This window comes from Pteropus medius, unplaced genomic scaffold (assembly GCF_902729225.1).
Source record: "Pteropus medius unplaced genomic scaffold, Ma_sr-lr_union100, whole genome shotgun sequence".
Lineage (NCBI taxonomy): Eukaryota > Metazoa > Chordata > Mammalia > Chiroptera > Pteropodidae > Pteropus > Pteropus medius.
In genome coordinates this window covers 794902-820398 of record NW_024343104.1, presented here as the reverse complement: position 1 = coordinate 820398, position 25497 = coordinate 794902, and the positions used below count along the sequence as shown (strand labels likewise).

General features: G+C 44.7%; 1 long non-coding RNA gene across 3 annotated transcripts in view; it reads right to left on the bottom strand.

Moving 5' to 3' along the window:
- Positions 1 to 25497, bottom strand: part of LOC120606009 (uncharacterized) — a 50888-nt gene that overhangs the window by 5421 nt on the left and 19970 nt on the right. For 2 of the 3 annotated variants that reach the window (XR_005653806.1, XR_005653808.1), the window contains 4 exons: positions 22948 to 23169; positions 22078 to 22234; positions 10536 to 10646; positions 7877 to 7996 (listed from right to left, as the gene is read on the bottom strand). This is a non-coding gene — a long non-coding RNA (uncharacterized LOC120606009). Of the gene's footprint in view, positions 1 to 7876; positions 7997 to 10535; positions 10647 to 12864; positions 15259 to 22077; positions 22235 to 22947; positions 23170 to 25497 lie in introns of all 3 variants that reach the window. The other variant, XR_005653807.1, reaches the window with a different exon arrangement.

The window sequence follows — 25497 nt, the reverse complement described above, 5'->3', positions numbered from 1 at the left end:
GTGGCCCTTCTCAGGTGCTCTTACTTTTTCGATGATCACTTTCATCATCATCCAGAGCCCCATGCCACTGAAAGGACAGACCATTCCTCCCTTGCTAGATTAGGGCTGGCCACCCAATGTGGGCGACATTGCTGCTGACCATGACAAGGGGCTTGTTCAGTCCATAGAAGAGGGGCAGCTGCCGCAGGTGAGGTCAGGGTGGAGGGCTGTGGGAAGAACGGGACAGGAGAGGGACAGAGAAAGATATCCCCTCCCTTCTTTTCTCAATCCTCATTTCCTCCCTGCTCATTGAACCCTCACCAGCTCCTTTAAACTCTTCCAGGGTCAGTCATAGCACAGTGGAGAGATCTGGAACTTTCCACAGAAGACGCATGTTTGAACTCTGTTTCTGAAATTGCCAGGTGTGCTTAGACCTCCACCCTCAGAGTTGTAGCATCTATAAAGGGGGATGGGAAAGCTCTCCTCCAAGGGTTAGTGTGAGGAGTAAATGAAGACTACAGAGAGGTGCAGGCTTGTGCTCTTCTTCCCTTTCTTCTCTTTGAACCCACAGTTTTTTTTATCTCCTCATCCCTCCCATGTTTGAGTCCCCTCTGCCTCCCCAGCCAGGACATCCTGATCACCACCCACCTGGGTGATGCAGAGGCCTATATTTTCAGGTGTCATGAGCTCCTGAAACATCAGGACATTGATGATGTAATTAATTATGCCCTTTCTGAGCTCAGGCCAGAGCAGACCTGAAGATCCCTTTCTTAATGGCTAGAGAAAGGGGAGGTGATTCCTGCCACAGAAACACTTACACAGAGCACATGAATGAAGACATGACTCCTCAGAAAGCCTCAGCACTCTGTTCCATGCTCCTGGGCAAGGAAATGCCCTCTCCTGACTTGGGTGGAGCCGCCATCTCCCTCACCTGGCAATTCTGGCCAGAAGCAGGCTGGTCCGCAGTCTACTCTGCAGCACCCCAAGCTCCATATAAACAAGAGCCTGTTTGAAGCAAAAATCCTTCAGCAATTACTTATAGAAAGAGGATGGAGAGCGCTGAGGACAGAAAGAGAATTTATTTGTTCTCTGTGCTTTGACTTAGTTTTTAAATTGTCCTTCTGTAGATAAAGACATCTCTCCAGCAGCTCAGCCCCAGATCCTAGCAGCTAATCTGTATCTGGCAAATAAAAATAGCCTCCAAACCAGATGGAGATCCAGAGCCCACCAGGAAAACAGATCCAGTTTTGAGTGCTGAAAGTGGATTTTAAATAGAGTCATATGAAGCCTTTTTTGGATTTTCTGGGGGTGAAAGTGGGTAGAGGGGAGACAGGGATGGCCAGAACTAAGAAGATGCAGGGAGGAGGGAAGCAGAAGTTAAGGAAAAGAAGCAAGAGTTCGTTGTCACTTTCCCTAGAATTTTCTTCAAAGCCTTGAGTGGGAGCAATCTTCCATGGGATTCAAGGTGTTCATGTGTCTGCAGTGCTCAGACAGGAGAAGGGAGATGGATGTTTTGCATGTTTCCCAGAGACAACGTGGTGCTGTGGAAAAGGCATCAGCTCTGTAGCCAGACCTGGATACGAACTACCCATGCCAGCTCTGGATGAAATAATTTGCTCCTTTGAGTCTCTTCAGCTTCCTTGTCTATAAATTGAGGTATGCTATTTATCTATTAGGATTTTGATGAGTCCTAAGATAAGAAATGTGAATCATTGTGCTATAGTCTGAATGTTTGTGTTCCCCTCAAATTCACATATTGAAATACTAATCCTCAAAGCAGTGGCATTAGGAGGAGGGGTCTTTGAGAGATGATTAAGTCATGAGGGTGGAGCCCTCAGCCATGGGATTTGTGTCTTTATAAAAGAAGCCCTGGAGAGCTTCCTTGCTCCTTTTACTATGTGAGGACACAGCAACAAGGCACTCTCTATGAACCAGGAAGTAGCCCTCACCAAACACTGAATCTGTTAGCATCTTACTCTTGGACTTTCCAGATTCCAGAACTGTGAGAAATAAATGTGTTGTTTAAGCCATCCCAGTCTATGGTATTCTCTTATGGCAGCCCAAATAGACTGAGACACACCCAGCTCAGTGCCTGGCACTTTGGGAACCAAACAAATATTTGTCCCCTGTCTCTATACCCCTTCCCTGGAGTCCATCTTGGGGAAGTGTGTTTAGAGGGGCCTGGTGGAACTTGCCTGATAGAAGAGAAGTTTAGTTTGGGCCCCCACACAGTTTTACATACTTCCATCTCCTCTTAGGGCTAGGCTACCCCATCCCCAAAGCTCTGTGTGGTTTCAGGCTGACAAATGGATACTTGCTTCTGGGTTCAGAATCTACTAGAGCAGCAGTTCCTAACATTTTTGGTACCAAGGACTGGTGCTCCTATAAAAATCTGATGATCTGAGGTGGAGCTGAGGTGGTGATGCTAGTACTGGGGAATGGCTGCAAATACAGATGAAGCTTTGCTCTCTGGCCAACTGCTTACCTCCTGCTGTGTGGCCTGGTTCCTAACAGGTCATGGACTGGTACTGGTCCACTGCCCAGGGGTTGAGGACCCCTGTACTAGAAGAAGGGAGCCATATCTGTTTTGCTTACCATTATATCCCCAGGGCAAGCACAGTATCTGGCACATAGTAGGTGCTCAATAAACACCTGCTGATGGAAACTGAGTGAGTGAATAATTCCAGAAGAAGAGGACAGGAGTGTCAACATGAATGCAGACTCTGACTACAGCCAACAATGAAGCTTTGGAACGAGGGGAGCAATTCTCATGTTGCATTACAGGAACTTCCCAAAATGCTCCCATCTGGCAGCTTCCCCAGCCCTAGATCTGTCTGACTCCCTCAGAAATGAACACAAGCCAACCTGCCCTGTCTGAGGTTGTCTCCTCTGTGTTGATTTGCTCTCCTAGTAAAATCACAGGCCCTGCATACTCAAGGAACAGATTTTTCATTTCTCTGACGCTCTCTACCTAACATACACAGGCACCTTGGAGTTGAGGGTAAAGAGTGGAGAGGGATCCATTAGCACCTACAATCTTGGGCTTTCCAGGCCATCCTGTCCCCTAGCAACCCATGGCTCCCATATATCCCTGGAGAGTTGACCTCTCATTTCTCCCCTAGTTCTCAGGATAAGGGAGTGAAGAGAGGGAGGGAGCCCAAGCCCTTTACTTTCCTAGAAAGTCCTCTCATGTAAGTGTTCACATGTAATGTGCATTGAGGCAATGAGAGAGGACAAATGGGAAGTGAAGGCAGTTTGGGCTTCAGGAGGACAGAGTGCAGGGTGAGGGATGGAGACCATGACAACACTGCATTTCCCCTTGCAGCACTGCAGTAGACCTTCCCACAACATCTCATGTCACCCTCACCACTGGAGAAATGGAGGGCCTGAGCACACAGGGCAAACCACATCCCCGTGCTGTCTGCTTTACTGCTCCTCCTCCTGACCAGGCACAGGGAAGAGAAGCTGGAAAAGTTGGCATGTCCTGACTAGTGAAAATTTCATTTTCTATTTTGTGTTTCAAGGTCTCTGTCATCCAAAATTTCTCCAGTGGATGAGTCACTTTGAAAAGCAGGAACAAAAATTAAGGGAAATGTCTTAATTTAAACACCCCTGCCTACAGCAAACAATCTTTAAATTGAGGATAAATCTTATGCTTTACTGCTGAGACACAGCACAGTAACCATCTGGTTTGGGGGTCTGAATTTCTACTGAGTGGGTGCTCGGGAGGGCAGGGATTGTCCTTGGAAGTTCTAGTATCAGGTGCCTAGCACAAGGCCTGGCAGGTATTTTGTGGGAGGACAGGCTGGAAAATGGCAGGGCAGGTGGGTGGGAGACAGGTGCTGCATCAGGTGGGACAAGGTTTTTGCTGGTCCTGGGAGGGGCGCAGAGCCTAGCTCCCACTACAACCATCTATCTGGTTCTAGCCTGGTGCCTCATTCTGCCAAGCATTCCTTACAATAGCCTGCCCTCTCTGCCATGGTCTGGCTTCCTGCTTATATGTTTAGTCATACCCAGTCCCCTGGGACAGCTGTAACTTAATAAGCTGCAGAGTTGCCAGGGCTGCCTCTGTTCCTAGCACTTCAGTGGAGGAAAATGATATCATTAATGGAGAAAATCTGGTTGTAATGTGGAGATTTGGGATGGACTTGATGACTGGCTGAAGATGGAAGCAGAGGGGACACAGTGAGAGTCTCTTGGGGCTGAACCTCAGATGGGAGCTGAGAGGGACAGTAGGACCCTCAGGAGGCTTCCAAGCCAAGACTGGGTTAGGGTCAGAGATCAGAGTGAAAACCTGAGAAGACATAGAAATGCTAGAAGGGAGAACCTGAATCATTGCAGCCAGTATGTTGTAAAGTGTGCTGGGGAAGGGAGAGGAGACAGAGGAGAGGAAGATGGAGGGGGCATGGTTGGCAGTAAGAAATAGAGGAGCTACAGAGAGGACACTGGCATCCAACAGACCAGGGACAGGAGCAGCAAGATGCATGTCAGAGCTGGTGAGCAGGATATGGCTTTTGCAGAATCCATGCTTGTGAGCAATACAGCCTAGTGAGGAATCTGAGATGATGGAATCTCGGCAGGGGTCAAATTTGGGTCAACTGAGCACCACAAAGCAGAATGAATCATCACGTGGTCCTGTTTTGCTCACCGCCCTCTATGCTCAGCTGATGCACTTTGTCACTGTAAAGGTCGCCCACTCGGGAAAGGCCAGGGCATGGATGCAGTCAATGTTTGCATCAGCACCCTGGCTCTGTTTTGCCAAGCACTATATTCTGTCTCCCTGCTCCCTTCAAAGGTGACAAGGCCTGCGAATAGCTCCTAAGGTAGCCGTTCTGCTGAGTGTGTCTATCACCACCCAACTCTCTGGCTGTGCACCATAGTTGGGTTTCAGGGCCTCCCACTGCTCCAGACTCATCAGAAGGCCGGCACAGCCCAGGCCTCTTAGGCCTTCAGCCCCCCCTGTAGGCTCAGCTAATCAGTCCTGATGGGTCTCCTGTTTCTCAGGCTAGATCCAAAGAGCCCACACATGGGAGAGAGCCTATGATTGCTGCATGAGAGAGAAGAGGCCTGCACAGGGAGGCATGCCTGCACTTGGGCCTGCTCAGGGGGCCTGAATTTAGTCAAGTCATTGTTCCTCCCAGGTTCTGGGCTTATAAGGTACGTGGTGGTAACATTTGCCCTCCTCCTCACAGGACTCAGTGGAACTCTTGAATAAGAACAGAGATGTGAAAATACTGCATAAGATACTGGATATATGCAGTTATTAATGTCATAAGCCAAACTTGCATGGCTCCTTATTCAACTGAACTATACAAGAGCTCCTTCCTAGAGCCCAGAATGAATGTTCTGTGAGAGGCACCTCTCACGCTGAAGGCATTTATGGGCTAGGGTAAGAGGCAAGGTAGATTCAAAGTGAAGTTATAGGAGGAAATATCACAAATGTACACAGAAATGTCTGAAATTGCTCTATGGCCCCCAGTCTCTGAGGATGGAGTGTCATGGCCTTAACTTGGGAAAACAGATGCTTGGGCTCTGCCCAGTGGTTCCCCAGCATAGCAGACACCGGGACCTTGGTTGGAGGTTGATGTCTCAGTCAAGGAGGGCTGGTGATGTGCTCAGTGTCCTAGGCCTTGTTTGGGGCAGGGAGAAGCAAGCTGGAAATAAAGAGCCCCTGCACTAGTCCAAGAACAGGGTCCCTCAGTCCCTTGTTAGGCCCTTAGATAGTAGGGACTAACTCCCTTATGGTCTAGGAATGGCCAAAATCCCAACAAGGAGCACCTAGGTAGAGCCCTACCCAGTGCTTTTCAGTCTCTCAGCTCTCACACTCGAGGAAGGCGAGGTAAGAGCACACTGTTCTGGCACACCCTGACAACAGCATAAAGAACAAGTCTGGGTGTGCAAATGATCTCCATCCCTCATTGTTTTCTCCCCATTATCTCCATAGTCATAGCTAGGCCCCTCGCTAATAAGCAGGAACCACTGCCCCACTGTTGGAGGGTGGGAGCGGGAACAGAGCAGGTGTTCTGAAGCCTTGAGCCAGTGAGCTGTTCTCAAAGTGGACAGTGCAGGAGTCTGCTGTCCGGAAAGGATGCCAGCCAATGGAGTTCATGATGAGAGGACTTATTGGAGGCAAGTCTCAGCTGGGCTATTTGCTAAACATCCTGGAAAAGTAGCCCTACCTTCCTCCCCAGCAAACTTGGGATTCCCAGCCAAGTCCCCCACCCCCTTTCTAGGGACCCAGGGCCCAGTGCCAAGCAATGGACAGGGAGCAGCAACTCCCTGCAGCACATTTATGCCATATGTCCCCACGGTGGCAAAGACAATCACCTCCACCCAGTCTCTGATTGTCTCCAGCTTCATCTCCAGGCTTCTGGGACCCTCAGCCATAGCCATGGCCAGGTAATCTGCTTTTCCAATTAGCAATGAGAAAGCAGAAAGGTTTTCGAAGATGTTATTTTCCCACTGCTTAATCACCAGAATTATGATGGGCTCATGACAAAAGTAAGGATGTCAACCCTGGAATCACAGCCACATCAAAAATGGAAGAATCTTTACAGTCATTCATTGTACATCCTTCACTTCATAGACCAGAGGGGCAGACATGCCCAAGAACACATAGCTGGTAGGGACAGAGCCAATCCCAGAGGGAGCCCAATCTGTTTCCTGCCTCCTTTCCAGTCAAGGTCCCTCTTCCTACCTGTCCTGCAGGGTCATGGGATGAGATCTGCAAGGGCTGAGTAGTTAGCCGAGTGGTCAGAGGCTAGGATGGACTCCATCCAATGCTTCCCAGGAAACATGCTTCTCAAAGTTAGAGAATCCCTTGGGACTGGTGACAGTATCAAGACTAGAAGAGGAGCAAGCTGGAGCTACCATAACTCTGGCCAGGGCTGCCTAAGTCATTCTCTCACGAATTGTGATGTCACAGAGGAAGCACTGGCCTTGAGTCAGGAGATATAATCTGCTACCTGGACCTGCACGACCTCATAACTGTGTTATGGAATTTCTCTAAGCCTCAGTTTCTTCATATGGAATTTGAGCATACTATATCTATTTTCTAGATTCATTGTGAAGCTGAACAAGTGCCCAAATATGTAGTGTATAGGAAGATGTGTGGCTCACAATAGGCACCCAATGACTGTTCACCTTCTCTTCTTGGTAAAAGGTTAAGTGGTTTTTATTGTATCTATGATCACCATCTGTAACCCCCCAAGTCAGTTTTAAAACTGTCTAGTGGCTTGGATCTAGCATACACACTTTTCATAACAGCCCTTTGCCATATACATATACGAAGACACAACAGACTGAATCTGTCACAAAATAAAATTTCAATCTTGGATTACACATGTCCTATGAATATAGTATTTATAGGTTCTCAGGAACAGTTTTGATTTATACTTATTTGTCATCCAAACTGTGACATATTTAGAATGAATTTGTTGTCAGGACAACAGGTATAAACCAGGAATGCCCTGGGAAACCCATTAATATTCCTTGGGGCCTTGATCTCTTAAGGTAAAGGAGCCTTCTACCCCGACACTCCTGCCTGGGATGCTTATGACTCCTTTTAGTCTCTACCCTAGGATGAGCCCCCAAGTAGATTCTCTGTTCCCCCTCTGATCATCTTGGCACCTCATGCTTTCTTCTCTCTTCACAATTAACTGCTATTCTGTCATCACCTATTTGCTTTTCTGTCTCTTACACTTACCATGAGCAACCCCCATACCTAATGCTGCCTGGCATATAGTAGTTGCTCAATCAATGTATGTGGGAAGAAAAGGCAGATAAATGCCATAGCAAGAAAAGGAAAACTAGGCAGAGAGTAGGTGGTTAATGCAGTTCCTAGTGGAAGCTGGTAGAAGTCAGCTGAGCAATAAAAAGGAGAGCTGTTGTTACTTACTAGGCAAGCCAGAACGGTCTTCTTCAGCACTCTCCCCTCCACTTCCCATGCATATATCTCTGCAAATGGCACCTGGTGGTTGGTTAAGGAACTGACATCTTCATGTCTGCAGGTGAAAGGCTGAGAGGACAGACAATGTTTTGTTGAAAGGCTTTCAGAGGGGAGTCTCTGCACCCAGAAGAAAGGCAATTCAGAACCCTGCTGGGACTGCTCCCTTCCTCTCCAGACAAAGCCCACCCCAGCCAAGGCATCTAGAGTGGGTCCTCTGTGTACTCTAGCAAGCTATCTAGGTGCCATCACTTGTCACTTGACAATGGAGAGGGATATTTCTCTATTTTCGAGCTCAGATGAGCTTTCAAAGACTCTATCTGGCTGTGATTGAGAAAGCCCTGGAGGGAGCCCCTTGCAAAGGCCTAAATTGGACACTAAAAACAGATAAAAGCCAATGGTTTAAAGGCTTTATGTGAGCTCCATTTGGGGAAAGGAATGAAACCAGGGATTTAGTTTGCCCTTTCTCATCAACACACTTTGGGCAGCCGTGGCCTGAAATTTTAAATTTTTTTGTGTCCCTGTTGCACGGATCCGAGTGGCCAATAAGCTGATGCTAGGGCAGAGCCCTTGATCTAAGACAGCCTCAAAGAGCTTACTCCCCGAGCCTCTCTACTCCTGGCCGCCAACTCTACTTGGATGGTCAGGTGCAGTGCTCAGCCCTTGAATGATTGAATGGATGATTCTAGCCCAGCTCCAGCCTGACAGCTGCCCCAGTGATTACTCAGGTAAGGTTCGCAGCATTTCTTAGGGCCAGCCAGTCAAGTCTGCACCTGCCACTTCTGCTACCCAACGCCCTCATTTCCCCAGGCCCAGTAGGAGGAGGCATGTTAACTAAGAAGATATTGTTACTTGATAGGACATTGCCTGATAGGACATTGTCTTCTTACACACCACTGTTTTTCAAAGCTGCTACCCTGCAGCCATAAAACTTGGAATTTAGAAAGATGGAAAGGCCAAAATGAAAATTCCAAGAGGTTCTTGGTCCAACACACAATGTTCAGTACAACCTAAAGTTACTAGGGGCACACAACAATCTTGCAGCCCCATCTTTGGAATAAATAAAGTGTAGCTATTCCAATCAAAAGTATAGGCCATCTATCACTTTACGAAAATATTACCATGCGGATAGAGGGGTAATGCTGGTCTTATTCCAACTCAGTGGTTCCCAACCTACATGTTAGAATTACCTAGAAGCATTTTAAAATCTCAACATCCAGGCTACAGCCAAGACATCAGAATCTCAGGAGTAAGACTCAGGCATCAACAGGTTTGAAAGATCCTTAGGTGATTTCAATGCACAGCCCAAGTGGAGGAGCACTGTTTTAATTGGCTATACTTGCTACTGAACATTTGGGGGTTGGGAGTCAAGGGCTTCTCAAGACTCTTGCTACTCCTGCCTTCATTTCCATCCTTTAATTTAGACCTGAAGGGGGGGGGGTGGGGAGAGCTAGAGAGCTGATCAGTGTTAAAGGTCAATTTAAGTATGCCACTGTTTCTTTTCCCCAAGCACAGTGAGCCTGACATTGGTATGGTCTGCATCAGGTTTTGCAGGGTATGGAAGCTGGCCACAGGAGTTCAGTTCTCTCAGATCTGAGAGAGATGTTGTAAGACATACAGGTCAACCATCCCTCCAGTTTTGCAAGTGAGGAGACAAAGGAGAGTGACCTAATTAGTGTTGCTGAGCAGATGTCTGATTCCTGAGACTTACCCTTTTTACAATAATGCCTATCTAAGGGGTTTCTGACTCTATGGATCTTCCAGCTCTGCAACCAGATGGCGGGGGCCTAGAACAACAAAATCTCTTGGCTTTTGGCGACCTCTCCTTGAATGCATTCCCAAGACAGAGAAGCGAGGACGAGGTGTGATAGTATTGAGTTGAACTAACCTATTCTTGAATTTTGGCTCTGCCATTTAGAAGCTCTGTGACCTTGAAGACCCTCTCAGCTTCTTTGAGCTTCTGTTCTACTCATCTCCAAGATGGGCAAACTAATAACAATTATACATGATTGTTGGGTAACGGTTAAGTTAGATAATGTATCTAAAGTACCTAAGAGTTTAGCAAAAGTTACTTTCCACCCCTCCATCATTCCACCTAGTCCTTTCCTAGAATTGAGATGATGCTTCCTACAGGCAGGATCACTGCCATCGGCCCCTGGAAGCTGCACTGGCCTGGGCCGGTGTAGTATGTATGTCCCCAAAGTGGATAGGATGGGAGCTCAAGGACCTAGTTCTTTACTCAAGAGAATCCTGTGGATTATAGTAGAAAGGGTGAGTTGGGTTCCTTTGGGTTTCATAGCAATGTTCCCTGGAGATCAGGCCTCTGAGTAGAAGGTTCAGAATTCCTGACTAGTGCCTCCAGCCCTAGATGTGGCATCCTCATAGCCACTGACCTAACTGACCTGGAATTAAATTAACTAATTTATCAATAAGTACCAGTTGAATGCCTACTCTGGACCAGGGATAAAGGAGTGGCAAGACAGATATGGTCACTGCCCTTGTGGAGTTTTCAGTGGAAGTCTGACATTAGGTAGGTAATTCCATTTCAAGGAGTACGTGCTATGATGGGGAAAAGAGAGAGAGCTTGGAAGCATAAATGAGGGGACCTTACCCAGATTTGTGGGAGGACAGGAAAACCTCCTGGAGGAGGTGACCATGAAGCTGAAAACTGAAGGATAAGTAGGAATTATCCATGAGAACTTCCAGAGTACCCAATGATGTTCTAGGAAAGGGGAAATACAAACATAAGTACTGAAGATCATAAGTGAGAGAAAACTTTATGTCTCTGACGATCTGACAAATTATTGAGAACTGTTAAGAGATGAGCAAGCAAGAGCTAGATCATGAAACAGTCCAATGGTTCTCAAATTTGAGCATACATTAGAGTCACCAAGAAGGCTTGTTAAGCACAGACTGCTGGATCATCCACCCAGAATTTTGATTTAATATGCCTAGAGTGGAGCTTGAGAATTTGCATTTCTCACAAGCTCCCATGTGATGCTGATCTGCTGGTCCCAGCACTATACTATTCTAGGCCATGTTAAGTAGTGAAGACATTAGAAGAGAACAATGAAGACTTTTCAGCTGAGAAGTAGTCAGATGTGCCTTTCAGAGATCTCATCTGGCTACAGTGCAAAGAATGATTGCTGTGAAGTGAGCGGGAGCCTGCTAGGAACTGCTGGAACCCCAAAATCTTCTGTTGCTCCTCATTGCATCAGGAGTGGCCTTAGCTCAGAAAGCTTTCTGCTCTAGTTTGAGAGAGAGCACGCTGTGGGAAGACAGCTTCCCATAGGCTTCTTGTGTTTCTACATGTCTTGCTATTAACTGACTTTGTTCTGAACTATCTTTACAAGAATGTTTGCATAGCAAACAGCCTTGGAAGACAGACAGTGTCTCTCCAGAGCAAAGAAAAAGTTAGATTAGTGTCAGTATAATAAAGATAATATCTTAGAAAAAGGTGGTCAAAAAGTATACACTTTCAGTTATAAAATAAATATTAGGGATGTCATGTACGTGATGACTAGTTAACACTTCTGTATGATATGTAGAGAAGTTATTAAAGTAGATCCTAAGAGGTCTCATTACTAGAAGAAAATTTTTTTCTTTCCTTTTTATTGTATCTATATGAGATGATGGATATTAACTAAACCTATTGTGGTAATCATTTCATAATATATGTAAATCAAACCATTAGGCTATATATCTTAAACTTATACAGTGATGTATGTTAATTATTTCTCTATAAAACTGGGGCAAAGTTCAAGTAGGCTTACTTCCTGTTATAAAAGATTCAGGCTCCCTAAGTTTAGGATTCCTTTCTGGTAGAGCAACCAAAAGCCTGTGCAAGAGTTACCTGGCCTTCTTCCAGTCACCTTATCAGAACTGGGGTTTGAGGAACCATGCAAATACTGACATTCTCCCTATTATTATTGCTGTGAGTAATGACCTATGTCTCTGATCCAAAAGTCTTGTGTATTTTGCCAGCATGCAGGAAACTGTGGCAGGCTAACTTGTTAGCTTGTACCCCACTGTCTCCTTCAGTGGCCTCTCCTACTTCCTATTTCCTGTACATAAAACTACACTAGCCCAGCCTCCAATTCACATTCTGGAATCTCCAGCTGTCACAGACTCCTCTCCAGGATTTTGCAGCAGTATTTTCTGCACTCCATGTTCATCTGTAGATGGGCTTTCTTTCAAAGCTTTTATCCTTAGGAATCCAGTGCTCAGGGACAGCCATGGCATTTTCATAATCCCACATGGACCTGGGCTTTTTATAGATTGTTAGGTACTTTCATTATCCCTCATTGTATTTGACCTCCTCAACGACAGCGGGGAAGGGCTGAGAACTGAGAAGCTCAGACATTGAGACCTGTCATTAGCAGGGCAGGATAAGCTCAAAACTCCACAGTTGCTGCTCATTTTTTATGTTTTAATGTCATCCTGAGCCAAGAATGATTAGGTAGAGAAGATCTGGTGCAGGTCAAAAAAAAAAAAATCCTACAGAGCCAAAGAGAAATGGTTCGGGAATTACATTAATAATCAAGAGCTGACTGCCTGTACGTTTAAACATTTCCAGACCTAGCTTTTACCCACAGCTGAGAACAAGAGCATGTGGTTGTAGGTAGTGGGTTTTTCCCTTTTAACAGTCCAGGAGAAGAAGCCACGCTTCCCAGGAGGTTGGGGGCAAGCTCACTCCAGGCAGCCTGCTTTGTTTTTGAACTGTAGATTGCCTGGTTTGAATGGAAAGTCAGAAGTCTAGCCCGGCTCCCTGCAGACCTATTTATGTAGAACTGGTCTCCTCTTTGAGACTGAATAAACATCAGAGACTACCCAGCCTGGCCTCAAAGCAGGCGCAACAACGTCAAGCTAAAGCTGAACGTTTGGAAAGCCCTGGAACCCTGAAGAGTCCCCACCCCCAGCCCATGTGCTCTAAGAATTACCTTTACATGCTTCCAGTCTGCATTCAGCCACATGAAACTTTTAGCACCTGCCTCCACCTCAGCTCCTGTTAAGTCTGTCCTTTCTTCTCCACCACTTCCATTTCAGCTCTGAATAATCTAATATGAACATTCTCATCATTATAGTGTTCAGAGGAAAAGAGATATTTTTGTCCACAGAGAGGGAGTTGAGAAATTAATATAATATTTGTTCAGGATTGATCTCCAGCTGTAATCCCTGCTGTCAGAGAGACCCATCTGTTTAAAACTATCAGACACTAATTACCCAGAGCTTGAGCACAATAGTGGGATTGAGGAGAAATGTCCTGATACTCCCACACAAACTTGCAATTTAGCTTTCTTATTTATGAAGGAAGAAAAGTATTGTAGTGAAGATGGATCTCCCATCCACTTGACTGGGAGAGGTTCCCAGAAGACTAAACAGCAGGAAAGAAGCCTGAGGTATTTCTTGATCAAAGACAGCCAGGAATTGCATTCATCTGGTTATAAAGGCCACATTCATTCCAAATTATTTTCCTCTCATCTCTTTGACTCATTCTGGACTTCCCTCCAAACTAACTCTTTGGTGATAGTTAATAAAGATACCACCATCCTCTGGGTAAACCAGGGTTGAAACCACCGATTCATCTTTGAGCCTTCTCTTTCTTTCATCTTCCTGGGTAAGCAGGTGCTAGTCTTATGAAGTTTACTCCTACCACTTCTCTCACATCTGACCCTGCTCCTTTATCTTCAAGACTAACACCCAAGTACTTGAACAGTACTCCAACTCAGGTCTCTGTCTCCTTCTACTCCATGTTATGCCCCATAGATACTGTGGTTCCTCTGATAGAAAAGGAAGATGGGGAGGAGTGGTAATAGAGAATGAGGAGGAGCAGGAGGAGGGGAAAGATGGGGAAGGAGGAAGAAAGAAGAGAGGAAAATCAGCAGCAGTACAGCTAAGTAAGTCATTCACCTGTTCAAAAACCCTCAGTGGCCTCCTGGGCCACAGAATAATTGGATACTTAACACCCTCAAGCTTTGGCCTCAAGACTTTCTTCTTCCTATGTTTTTCATTTTATAAATGTATAATCTGGGTTAAGTGGACTGCTCTAGTCCATTCTTACTATATAAAAAACCTAACTGAGCTACCTATGCCCTTTCCTTCTTCAAGCCCTTTATTGCCACGGCCAAATCTCTCTCCCATCTTCTCTGACCCACTCTAGTGTTTTAATTAGGCCCTGCTTTACAGCACCTATAATTTGCCTAATATATGTATTCGTGTCCCTGCCATATTGGTCCTAATAGACTGAACCTGCTTCAAGTTGGTAACCAATATTCATGGTACTCCTGTTTTGTACCAGACACTGAGCTGGGCACTGGGAAATTACAATAAATGAAAGAGACATGGTTCTTTGATGAAGAGTACAGTCTGGTAGGAAGACAGACAATAAGTTTACAGTTAACTTAGCATTTGTGAAAGCATAGACTGCTACCAAGGAGGAGTTCTGGATGCTTATAGGGAGACATAAGTAGACTGGGGTTGAGGAGTGTCTCTATGAAGCAGTAATATTTAAGGTAAAGAACACTATAGTTTCTATTTTTGACCTGGAAGAAACAACGCGTGTTAAGGCCCTTCAGCGATCACATACAGGTTCTAGAAAACTAAAAGCAGTGTAGAGGATAGATACTATAGGAGGTTTAAAAAAAAGGAGATGGGTATGGGGGCAGGGAAGCAAGACTGGAAACTAGTGACCTAGTTAGGAGCCTATCATAATAGTTCAAATGTGAGGTAGTAATGACCTAAACTAAGCTAGAGAGAAGGGGTTGAATTTCAGAGAATCACCAGAACTTAATTTCCATTTGGCTGTTGGTAGAAGAAGAGGAAGAATTCCTGGATGGCTCTCAGGTTCCTGGATTCTGGGTAGATGGTAGTGCCCCTAACCATTAGAGAGTAAGGAGTAAGACCAAATGGGAGGTAGATCAGAAGAGAAGTTCCATTTTGGGTATACTGAGTCTGAGGTACTGGAGATGTTAGAAGGAAACTTCCAGCCCTTTCATAGGACCTACTGTTTCCGGAAGCTCAGAGCTCTGATGACCAGGTTCTTGTCTTTTTTCACGAGAAAGAATTCAAGGGCAAAATAAACAGCAAGCAGGAAAGTGCAAGGTTTATTAAAGAAAAAGTACACACTCAAGAGGGGAATGCGGGTGAACTCAGAGAGAGAATCATACAAGAATGTCTGGTTTATGAATTTTTGTTCTTAGAGGCAGAGCCCAGGAAAACGTGGTGCTGATTTAGCCTCGTTGTCTCCTCCCAGTAGGTGGGGAGCTCAGTTTCCCACTCTTTCTTCTTCATATGGTGTTTCTGGAACTGTCATGGTGTCAGGTACATGATGGGAGCTGTAGTATTTATAATATAGATGAGATTATAATGATATATTTAGTCAAAGGTCACGCCTTAACCAAAGATGGCATCAAAGCTGGAAAAGACTGGTTTGGGCTTATCCCCCATGCCAGGGCTAAAACAGGAAGAGGTCTGAAGAAAGGAAAAATTTCCCCAGCCATATCCTGGATGAGGAGGGGACAGTCTTGGGCTATCTATCTTGCCTCACTACCAGGGTGTTATTTGTAACAGCTTTATTGAAATATAGTTGACATATAAGCTGCACATATTTAAAATGTACAGTTTGATAAGTTTTAACACCTATCTATACCTGTATCTGTGAAACCATCACCACAATCAAAATAGTGAACATACCCACAATCTCAAAAGTTTTCTCTTCCCCGTTGTAACCCTTTCTTCCTACCCCTCCCCACTGCTCCTCCCAGGCAACGACTGATGTGTTTTCTGTTACTATAGATTAATTTGTGTTTTCTAGAGTTTATGTAAATAAAAGAATACAGTATATATATATATATATATATATATATATATATATATATATATATATATATATATATATATATACATACACACACACACACACACAGTATACACACACACACACATATAATTTTGTGTGTGTGGCTTCTTTCATTGAGCATAATTATTTGGAGACTCTCCATGTTGTATGTTTCATTAATTTGTTTCTTTTTATCAGTGATAAGTATTTCATCAATTGAATATACTACAATTTGTTTATCTATTCACTTATTAATTTGTTTTATTTCTAATTTGAGACTATTACAAGTAAAGCTGCTGTAAACGTTCTTTCACCTGATGAAATATGCACGTCTTTCACCTGATGAAAAACCATTTATTTCCTTTGCTCTTGAACAAATACCTAGAGTGGAAAGAATGAGTCAAATGTGTGGTTATACTACTGCAGTGCAATTCTGGCACAAACCATCTCAGTTAATGTAGACTCTACAGATTAAGGGCATAGTTCCCAATAAGACTGTCCTTACTTTAGATGCCAGCCACAAATTTTGGGATCTCCAGACCACCTGCACTTTCTAACAACTGGCAGCAAACTTGCAAGTTTCACGGACTTTTTTGAGTTTGAGAAATCACTAGACCGAAGCACTATCCTTACAATTACAATTTATGATAAAGGTTACAAATCAGGACCAGCCAAATGAAGAGATACATAAAGCAAGGTCTAGAAGGTCCTGAATGCAGAGCTTCAGTAATTTCTTTTCCTGCCACAATAATATGTTCACCAACCAAGAGGCTCCAGTGAGCTTTGGTGTCCAGAATTTTTATTAGGATTTCATTACATAGGCATAATTGATTGAATCAATGACCATATGACTCAATCTCCAAACCCCCACCTCTCTCTGGAGGAGGCCAGGCCAATATCTCCTAGCTCAAAGCCCCAACCCTAGAATCACAAGGTTTGTTTCTCTGTCCTGACTAACCCCATTGTGAATTGTCTCCTTCGCATAACCTCAGTTGTGCTCCAAGGGCCCACCATGAATAACAAAGGCACTCCTACCAAGGATTTAGAAGCATCCTCCCAGGAACCAAGAACAAAGATGAGTCAGTCAAATCTTTTGCTACACAAAATCTTTGTTAAATATATTAATGACTGAATTACTAAATGAAAACATGAATGAATGACCAGCAATAACTCTTTTCAGTTTCATGTGAATGAAAACCAATTTCAAAATAATTAAGCAAAGTATTGGCTTGAAAAGTGAAAAATACCTGAGTGTTCAAAGAATAAAGAGTTTCAGTTATCCAATAATCAAGAGCTAGAATCAGAAACCAAGGCACCAGAAATCTGCTTGTCATCATTGATATCACATTGCTGTTTGTCTATATTATCTGCAGAAAGGCTTATTTTACCCTTGTGACAGGAAAGATAGCCTTTGACTGCCTTATTTCATAGCTTCTTTTTTTTCCCCTCTTAGCACAAATATATAAGTTTCAGGGACAAATTCTAATTGATCCTATTTGCATCATGTGCTCAATAATTGGGCCAATCACTGTCCTTTCAAAGGAAGGGATGACTGTCCAGGCCTGGGTCACATGCCTATCTATCCCTGTGGCCTGCTGTTGTGATTGACAAGCCATTTAAAAACACCATGAGAACTGGTAGGTCCCCAAAGGAAGTGATGTTGGATAGATAAAAATTAGATATCAACTATACTTTATGTCTACATAATGTTTCAAAGTTTACAAAGAGCTTTCACATATATTATCTCATGTGATCCTCACAATGACCCTATGAAGTAGAGTTCCATTTCACAGATAAAGAAATGAGATTTGGTGAGATGAAGGGTTCAACTGAAAATGTTAGGAATGACTAGGACTTTGTCTTTTAACTGTGAGTCCAGGATAATACATGTCAAATTTATACTTCAGAGTCTAGGTAAAAAGTTTTCATATCTTTAATCAACTATTCAGTCACATGTTAATTGAGCATCCGTAATATACCAGGGTATACTGTAGTAAATGAGGCAGTGCTGTGCCTCGTGGCACTTACATTGCAGGGTGAAATGGATCACAAATAAGCTGACTTTATCTAGCAGTGCTATGAAGATGGGGTGCTTGCTGCACAGTGATAAGGGAAGGCCTCTCTGGGGCAAAGTCATGGGTGCTGAGAGCTGAATGAATTCTACTGAGTTATTCCTCCTTCCAGTTGCCTGAGCATACTGACTTCTTTGCTCCTCAGCAACAATGTAAATGGCCTACCGCTAGCCCACCCAGAAAACCCTCATAGCCTTGAAATCTCCCTTTCCAACTCCTCAATAATGAGCTTACCAGGTCTAAAATGTGAAGGAAACCAGAAAATCTAATGAGAAAACACTGAAGCTGTAGCTCGAATGATTTCAATGTAACTAAGGACACTCTTTCAGACTCCTCTGACCAGGAAATCATGGATTCTCTTTGGCAGTAATATCTATTTTCACCTGACCAGGGCATCCCTCCAAGGACTTTGTGTGGTCTTTCCAGGGGCAGCAGTGTTGAACAAACCAGGGTCTGTTCCAGCTCTAATCTTTGAAGCCGTGATGAAACCAAGCTCATTTCTGGCTCTTGATCAGAAAGGAATATAAAGGGAACAGCATTCCCACTCCTTTGGAAAACTGCCCCTGTCGTCCTAGTAGTTAGGAGGCCATGTAATCTGTCCACGTCCAAACCACTGACTCCTCTGGGATATTATCAAATTAAATTAAGACTCTTCAATCAGAAAGCCTAACACTATTGATTAAAAAGCAGACACCAAAATCAGAACTGCCCAGCCCTGGAGCTAGACAGATTTACATTCTTCCTGAATCTTGAGCCAGTACATACTTGGTACCCCTACGAACTCAGGACTTAGACAATAAGCAGAGCTGTCTACCCTTTTCCTGGAAGATTTCTGCATCAGCCTCAGGAGGGCTGGTCCTGCTTCTAAGCTCTACTACCTGAGCTCTTGTTGTGGCCTGGTGTCCCCCATCTTTATAAAGAACAATTAATGCTACATGCCAGGCACCCCAGAGCACAGAACTGGGCACACTAAAGGTACTCATTACCCAATTGAAAGAATTAATGATATATTTCATATTTTCATAGTCTCTGAAGGTTTGGCCCTCTTTGCATTGAGGCAAATATCATTGGAAGCAATTGAAAATGACTTGCTGGTCCAAAAAATTTAACATCGAGTCTTCTTCTTGACTGACTATAGAGTTCCTATATTTCCTTTGAAGGCCTGGCTCAATGTCATCTATTTGGTGACACCTTCCCTGAGTCCCCAGGCAGAGTCACTCTGTTCCCAAGGCACTTCATTCATATAAAGCACTTATCACATGGCACTATAACATGTATATGTGTACATTTGTTTCCTCAAGACTGTGAGTGCCTTGAGAAGAAGACCATGCTTTCTTATCTCAGCCTCCCCTGTGCTTTGCCCAGTGACTGGTTGGGGCAAGAAAGTTAGGAAGTATTTGTTAAATGAATAATTCAGTGATGGATAAATGAACTATTTAAGCAGAACAGAGCCTTCCCTCACTTTGAAATCTCCATGGCAGTGGGTTATAGGTTGGAGAACAGTGATGAGAATCTTGGCCTTGTTAAATTGGTATGATGATCTCAATATTCAATAAGCAGTTACCACACAAAGCCATGTTTTCTCTGAGAAGCTGTCTCAATCCCATCACCACTGGGAGCTGCAGAATGAAAAGGAAATGCTAACAGAAAAATAGCCATTTGTGGAGCCTGGACCAAAGATGGAGATGAAATGCAATGAGATGGATAAAGCCATGAAGGAAATAGGAACACTTAACTTTTAGATCAACCTAGAAGATAATGGGAGTGAGAGATAAAATAGCCAGAGTGGTCACTTCCAAAGCCAAAGTCATCTAGAACTACGGTGGGCAGGGTTTAGGTTATAACAACTTATTCCCACAGGAAGACTCCAGAAATGGGAGAGCATGGAAGACAGATAATAGAATTTCCTTTTCTGTAGTTCCTAAAAGAGGCTACCACTTTTCCCATACCACCACCCCTCATCAACCCAGGTTAAGTGGCTATGGGATGGTCCTGCCTGGAAGCAAAGAGAAAGAGGCTGAGATCTCCATCAGCCAGAGGATTATGGAATATCCTTAGATTCTGTTGCCAAGATACTGGGCAGCCCACCAGGGCTGGTGTGGAGGCTTCTCTGAGGCCCTATTTGAGGCACAGCAGTGTCAGCAGTTAAAGCTCACTCCTTCCTGACACCAGTAGAAGCAAGTGTAACTGGACAGGCCCAGTCTCACTTGGTGTGAGGCAAAGCCAGGTGCAGGAGGCAACTGAACTAAATAAACAGTGTCATGGGGGTGGGAGGAGGAAAAGATGGTTGTGACACAAAAGAAATAAATACTTATTCTGACAAAAGAAAATCAAAGCCTCAAATGATCCGTAGGGAGGAAAGATGAGCGAGAGGGAAATGAAATAGAAAACACCAACAAATTGGAAATCAGGCACAGAAATGGAGGAAAGGAACTGAAATACTCTCAAGCAGGGAGGCAGCTCCCCAAAGGGCTGGTCTTTCTGGAAAGGACTTGAGGTCCAGCACTTCTGAAACACATTTCCTTAGAGTTAAGAGAAACTCACTGTTTTGCTGCTGCTTCAGCAAAGCTGGGCTCAAGCAGAGGCATCTTCTGGCTTGGAATTCTTTCTGTTGTCTTATGAGAAAGACATCTTAGCAGACCTGTTTACCTAAAAAGACTGGTTGATTCTCTTGCAAATAGGACTTTCCTTGTAAGGCGAAGGGCCACCTGGATATCTTTAAAAACATTTCTTATCTTGACTTCAGTGAAAGTGCTGGTGGCCAGACACCTCTGTACGCATGAACAAGGAAGCAGGAGTGGGCTTCACTAAGTTCCACTTCTTAATGACCCACTGTCCTTTGAGATTCTTCTGCAGCTTCAGCAATGTCTCCATTTGAAAGAGAAAAAGAACATTCTTTCTAAAACAATGTTTCATAGGCATTGGCTCCTCTCAAAAAGCCCTTTTTACAGGTTCCAGGGGTCACCTGTAAAATTCTCTATCTCTCACCTGTTCTCTAATCTCCTGTTACCCACCAGGATAGCCTTCTGGCTCTCTCTGGCTTTCCACCCGCCTCATGTGACTAAACCTCTGGCTTCCACTCCTCACCTTCTTCCTCTTGTTCTCAGCTTCCTCATGCACATTGACCTGCTTCCTCCAGATACCTTGGCACAAGGCTACCTAGGAGGTTCCTCCACCATTTGTACTTCCTTCACTGCACCCTCTGGGGTCCTTTGTGAATGTCATTAAGTCTCTTTCTCCTATTTTTTTGAGACTGCCTTAATCCAAGAGTCTCATGGAGCTGGCTGTGGTCTCTGAACCCCTCTCTAAGCTTAGGGTTCTAGGCATAGTGAGTGCTCTACCAGCTGACTGACTGGCTCCAGGAAGTCTGAAAGCCACCAGCTAGACGAGGTTTGTGAGGACAAATTACTTTGCAGGCAGTAGTTATGATGTCTCTTTTATAAACCAACATACTGGACTCAGAGTTATCCATGTTGCCTACTAAGTTCCCCAGAGGGAAGGAGTCTGAATTGAGCTGGATGTCAAATGTTCATTTCCAATCAAAGGGACTTAAACCTATTCATGAGAGGGGCAGTTTAAGTAAATAGACCTGTTCTTCTGGACAAGAGAAGCCTCGGGTTTATATGATAGCCACATTCCTGTGCGAGCCAGGCTGTCATAGACCAGAGAATAGCCACTATCTTTGTGTTCTGTGGAGGTAGAATGAGAGCTGGTGGGTATCTACTTCATGTGGACAGACTTCAGAAAAGCCATAGAACTATCCAGGCATCCCCTGAGCCTTAGGATACACTGAGCCCCTGTTGCTAGAAGGATATAAGTGGAGTGATGACCAACTTGTGGAGAGATTTAAGCATGAAATGGTGGGAGAGGAAGGCAGTAGAGAGGAAGGAGATGAGAAGGGACTAGATGATTTTTAAAGTCTCTCCAGTCCTGGGGAATTATTGCTATAGAAGGATAGTGGCTTCAAACAGCAAGGTACTTCAAAGGCCTCTAGGAACAATTGTCCTAATCATGGCATCATAAAGTCTGGAGCGAACACCAGAGGTTATTTTCTACAACTTCCCCATCCCTTGGTAGCCCCGTCCAGCAGTGAGTTTATCACCAGCACAGGAATTTCCACTGGAGCTAGCTGGAATTTCTCCAAAGCTATAGCCAGAGGAGGTGGAGGATTCTGTGGTAGAAGGAGGAGAGGAGAGGAGCTGGGCATCAAGCTGGGGAAATCTTGCTAAGGGCCCTGCCATCACCTGTGGATTGATAACAGTGTGCAGATGGACTCTCCATGCTGAAGGAAGAAATTTCAAGGGAGCTCATCTCAGTTGGAAGCAGTGAAACAAATCTTGTTTCATTGCTGAGCTGCCTCCCCAGCTGCTGAAAAGGGAGGGGTTTGCAGACAGATTGAACCTGTGGAGGGATAAAGGTCGCTCAGAGACAAATACACACACTCACAGGGTTTCCTGAGCTTAAGCTCTTTGGAAGCTCCTGACATATGCACCTCAAGCAAAGAGAGAGGAGGCAAGCAGAAAGTGGCAGCTGCTTGTGGAAGTTGGGCATATTTTTCAATGCTGGCACTGCTCTATTAAATTCTCCTCCTTCATTATAGAAGCTTCCATTCAAAGTAATTGGGGGATGGCATGATTCATGATCTCAGTGCCTTCACTCCCCAAGGAGCAAGATGCTAGTGGCCTGGCTATAGGGTGGTTGGTGAGATCTGCCTGTCAATGGGGACATTACCAGGCTCCCATGGGCCTGCCTTGTGCTGACTAATGTGGGCCAGTGCCTCTGTGACACCAGCCCTCTGAGCCTTGGAAGCATCTGGTGGGCTTTTCACTTTCTGTAGAGGTGGTTGTTGTCCTACAGGCACAATCATAGGATCTGGGAGTGGGCCTAGGCCAAATTGTCCTCGTAATGGATTAACTAGGCTGTGATGCCATTATAGGAGAGTCTGTGATGTTGGTTATCTCCTACAGGTTAATCCTTCAAACTCTGCTCTGCTGTCATCCCTTTGGCCTTCCACTCTATCCCACCAGTCTAGATTAGATGCCACCTCTGGGTCTTTATCTCCATTTCTGATTATCACATTGTGCAGTCTATGCCTGTTTATTTTTCTGACTCACCCAGTAGATTCTGAGATCCTTGAAAGTCCTCTCCAGGGTATGTTAAACTGAGTGAGTCTGCACCTGAGATTACAAATTGCTCAAGAGCAGGACAGGCCTGAGATGAGTGGAGCAAGTAAAGTGCCCACTCAGAGGCTCCTGCAAGCCTGAGTTGATACCTGAGAATGAATGCCGCCTGAAAATTCCTTAAATTGCCAGGCTGGGATCACTCTGCTTCTGACCCTGTGGCACAGAAAAGGAAAGAATATTAATTGTTGAAAACCAACCATATAGAAGAACTACATTATTTTATTTACTCCTGAATGTAATCCTATAAAATAGGTTGTTACACCCTCACAGTAAACATGAAGAAACTGAGAGTTGGTACAGTTTTGTACCTTGCTGTTGGTCCCCAAATAAATATTATAGAGGCAGAACTCAAACTCCAAGTCTTCCAAATGCAGAAATCCTTAATCTATGCACTGCCTCCAACAACAGCATGCAGCTGCCATCCCATGTCAGTGAGAGGAGCCTGAAGGGAAGGGGAGTTCTCTGGGGCTTTAGAAGTCCATGCTAACCCTGAGGAGACAGAGACCTCACAGTTCTGGATATGAAGAGGGCAGGTGTTGCTCTGGCCAGTGCCTCCAAATCCTGACTCAGTAGGTTTGCCTGGGGCCTGGGGATCTCTGTTTACCAAGCTCTCCAGGGGATTCTAATGCATCGCTAGGAGGCTTACTGCAAGCACTTCCTAATGCTCCCTTCAAGAACCTGGCAGTATTTCACTTCTTTGGATCAGGAAGTCCTTTCTTGAGTCTATCGTAATGGACAGGCCTTGTGATGCAAGCCCCTCCCTTCTAACCCAGGCCTCCATGAAAACATTCTTCAAGGGCTTCCTGCCCAGGGCTGTATAGGCTGCCAAATTGTGCTGTCGCTCAGGTGGGACCCCAGTGAGAGCAGTTTGTTTGCCTGTTGCTGCAGGAAGGGTCTGGCCCTTTGGGGAACTCTGTACACACTCAGAGACTGTTGAGTGGCAAGCAAGAATGGAGGACTTTGTAAGCACCCGTCTTAGGCTTAGATGATTCTATATTCCTCTACCCCTCTGGTTCCTGCCTTTACTTCTGTACTCCCTTTCCACCAGGCCTTGCCACTAAATGGGACCAGACAGGAAATAATAAGATGCACAGAGGACACCACCGAGGGGAGCAAGTGCCTAGGTCAGCTTGAGTGGGCCTTTGCATCCCTATAAGCAGAGCCTCTGCAGTGGCAGAGCCCATGGCTGTCAGGGCAGCCAGCCATGCTCCAAGTTTCCACAGTGGAGAAAAAAAGATCTAGTGTTTGGGATGGATTCCAGGGTGGTGAGGTCAGCAGGTGGCCCAGCTTAGAGCCAACCTGTCTACCCTAATGGAGAAACTAGAGACCCACCCAGGAAATAGAGCTCAGGAGAGGATTTTCTGGCCTTGCCCAGTTGCCACCGCCCTCATTACCTCTCCACTGACCTAAGTCCTCAGGTAGCAGTACTCAACTGACCTCCCTGCCCCGCATCACCACCACCCAGATGCCTCTAGCCCAGACTACACAGCATCACATATCTACCTTCCCAAGCACAGTTCAAACCAGACACTTTTCCTACCTATTTTCATACACCTGTTGAATTGAGGACAAGCCCCTCGACCTGGCATTCCTGGGCATAGATGATCTGGCCCCACCATGTCTGTTTTTTTTTCTGTTTTTAGTAGTTTATTTTATTATTAGTTTCAAGTATACATTACATTGATTAGACATTTATATGGTTTATGGAAATGATCCCCCCGATTACTCTAACTTCCCTCTGGCTCTACACATAGCCATTACATTACTGCTGACTACATTCCCCATGCCATGCTCCCCATCCCCGTGACCATCTATTAACTACTAATTTGTACTTCTTTAACCTTTCACTGCTTTCTCCCAGCCCTCCAAACCCCCTCCCCTCTGGCCATCACTAGATTATCCTCTATATTTGTGAGTCTGTTTTCAATTAGTTTGTTCTTTTTGTTCCTTAGATTCTGCACATAGGCGAAATTTTATGGTATTTATCTTTCTCTGTCTGACTTATTTCACTCAGCATAATAATCTCTAGTTGTTTATCCAATCATCTGTTGATGAGCATTTAAGTTGCTTCCATATCTTGGCTATTGTAAATAATGCTCCCATGAACATAGGGATGCATAGATCTTAACGAATTATTGTTTTGGTTTTCTTTGGATAAGTACTAAGAAGTGTAACTGCTGGGTCAAAAGGTATATTTATTTTTAATTTTTTGAGGAACCTCTAGACTGTTTTCCATAGTGGCTGTATCAACTGGCCCAGACTTCTTTTCACACCTGTCTGCTCCCAGACCTCTTGGAGAATTCTCCACTACTCCTCCAACACACCCCATATTTCCCTATCTCCTACCCATCTCCTATAACCACCCCAGGCCTCCTGTGCCCACCTTCCCTGGTTCTATTCTTCATCTACCAACATGTGACTTATCTTCAAGAACCATTTAAAATACTTACCCCTCTTTTCCTTCTCTTACCCCCTAAACCT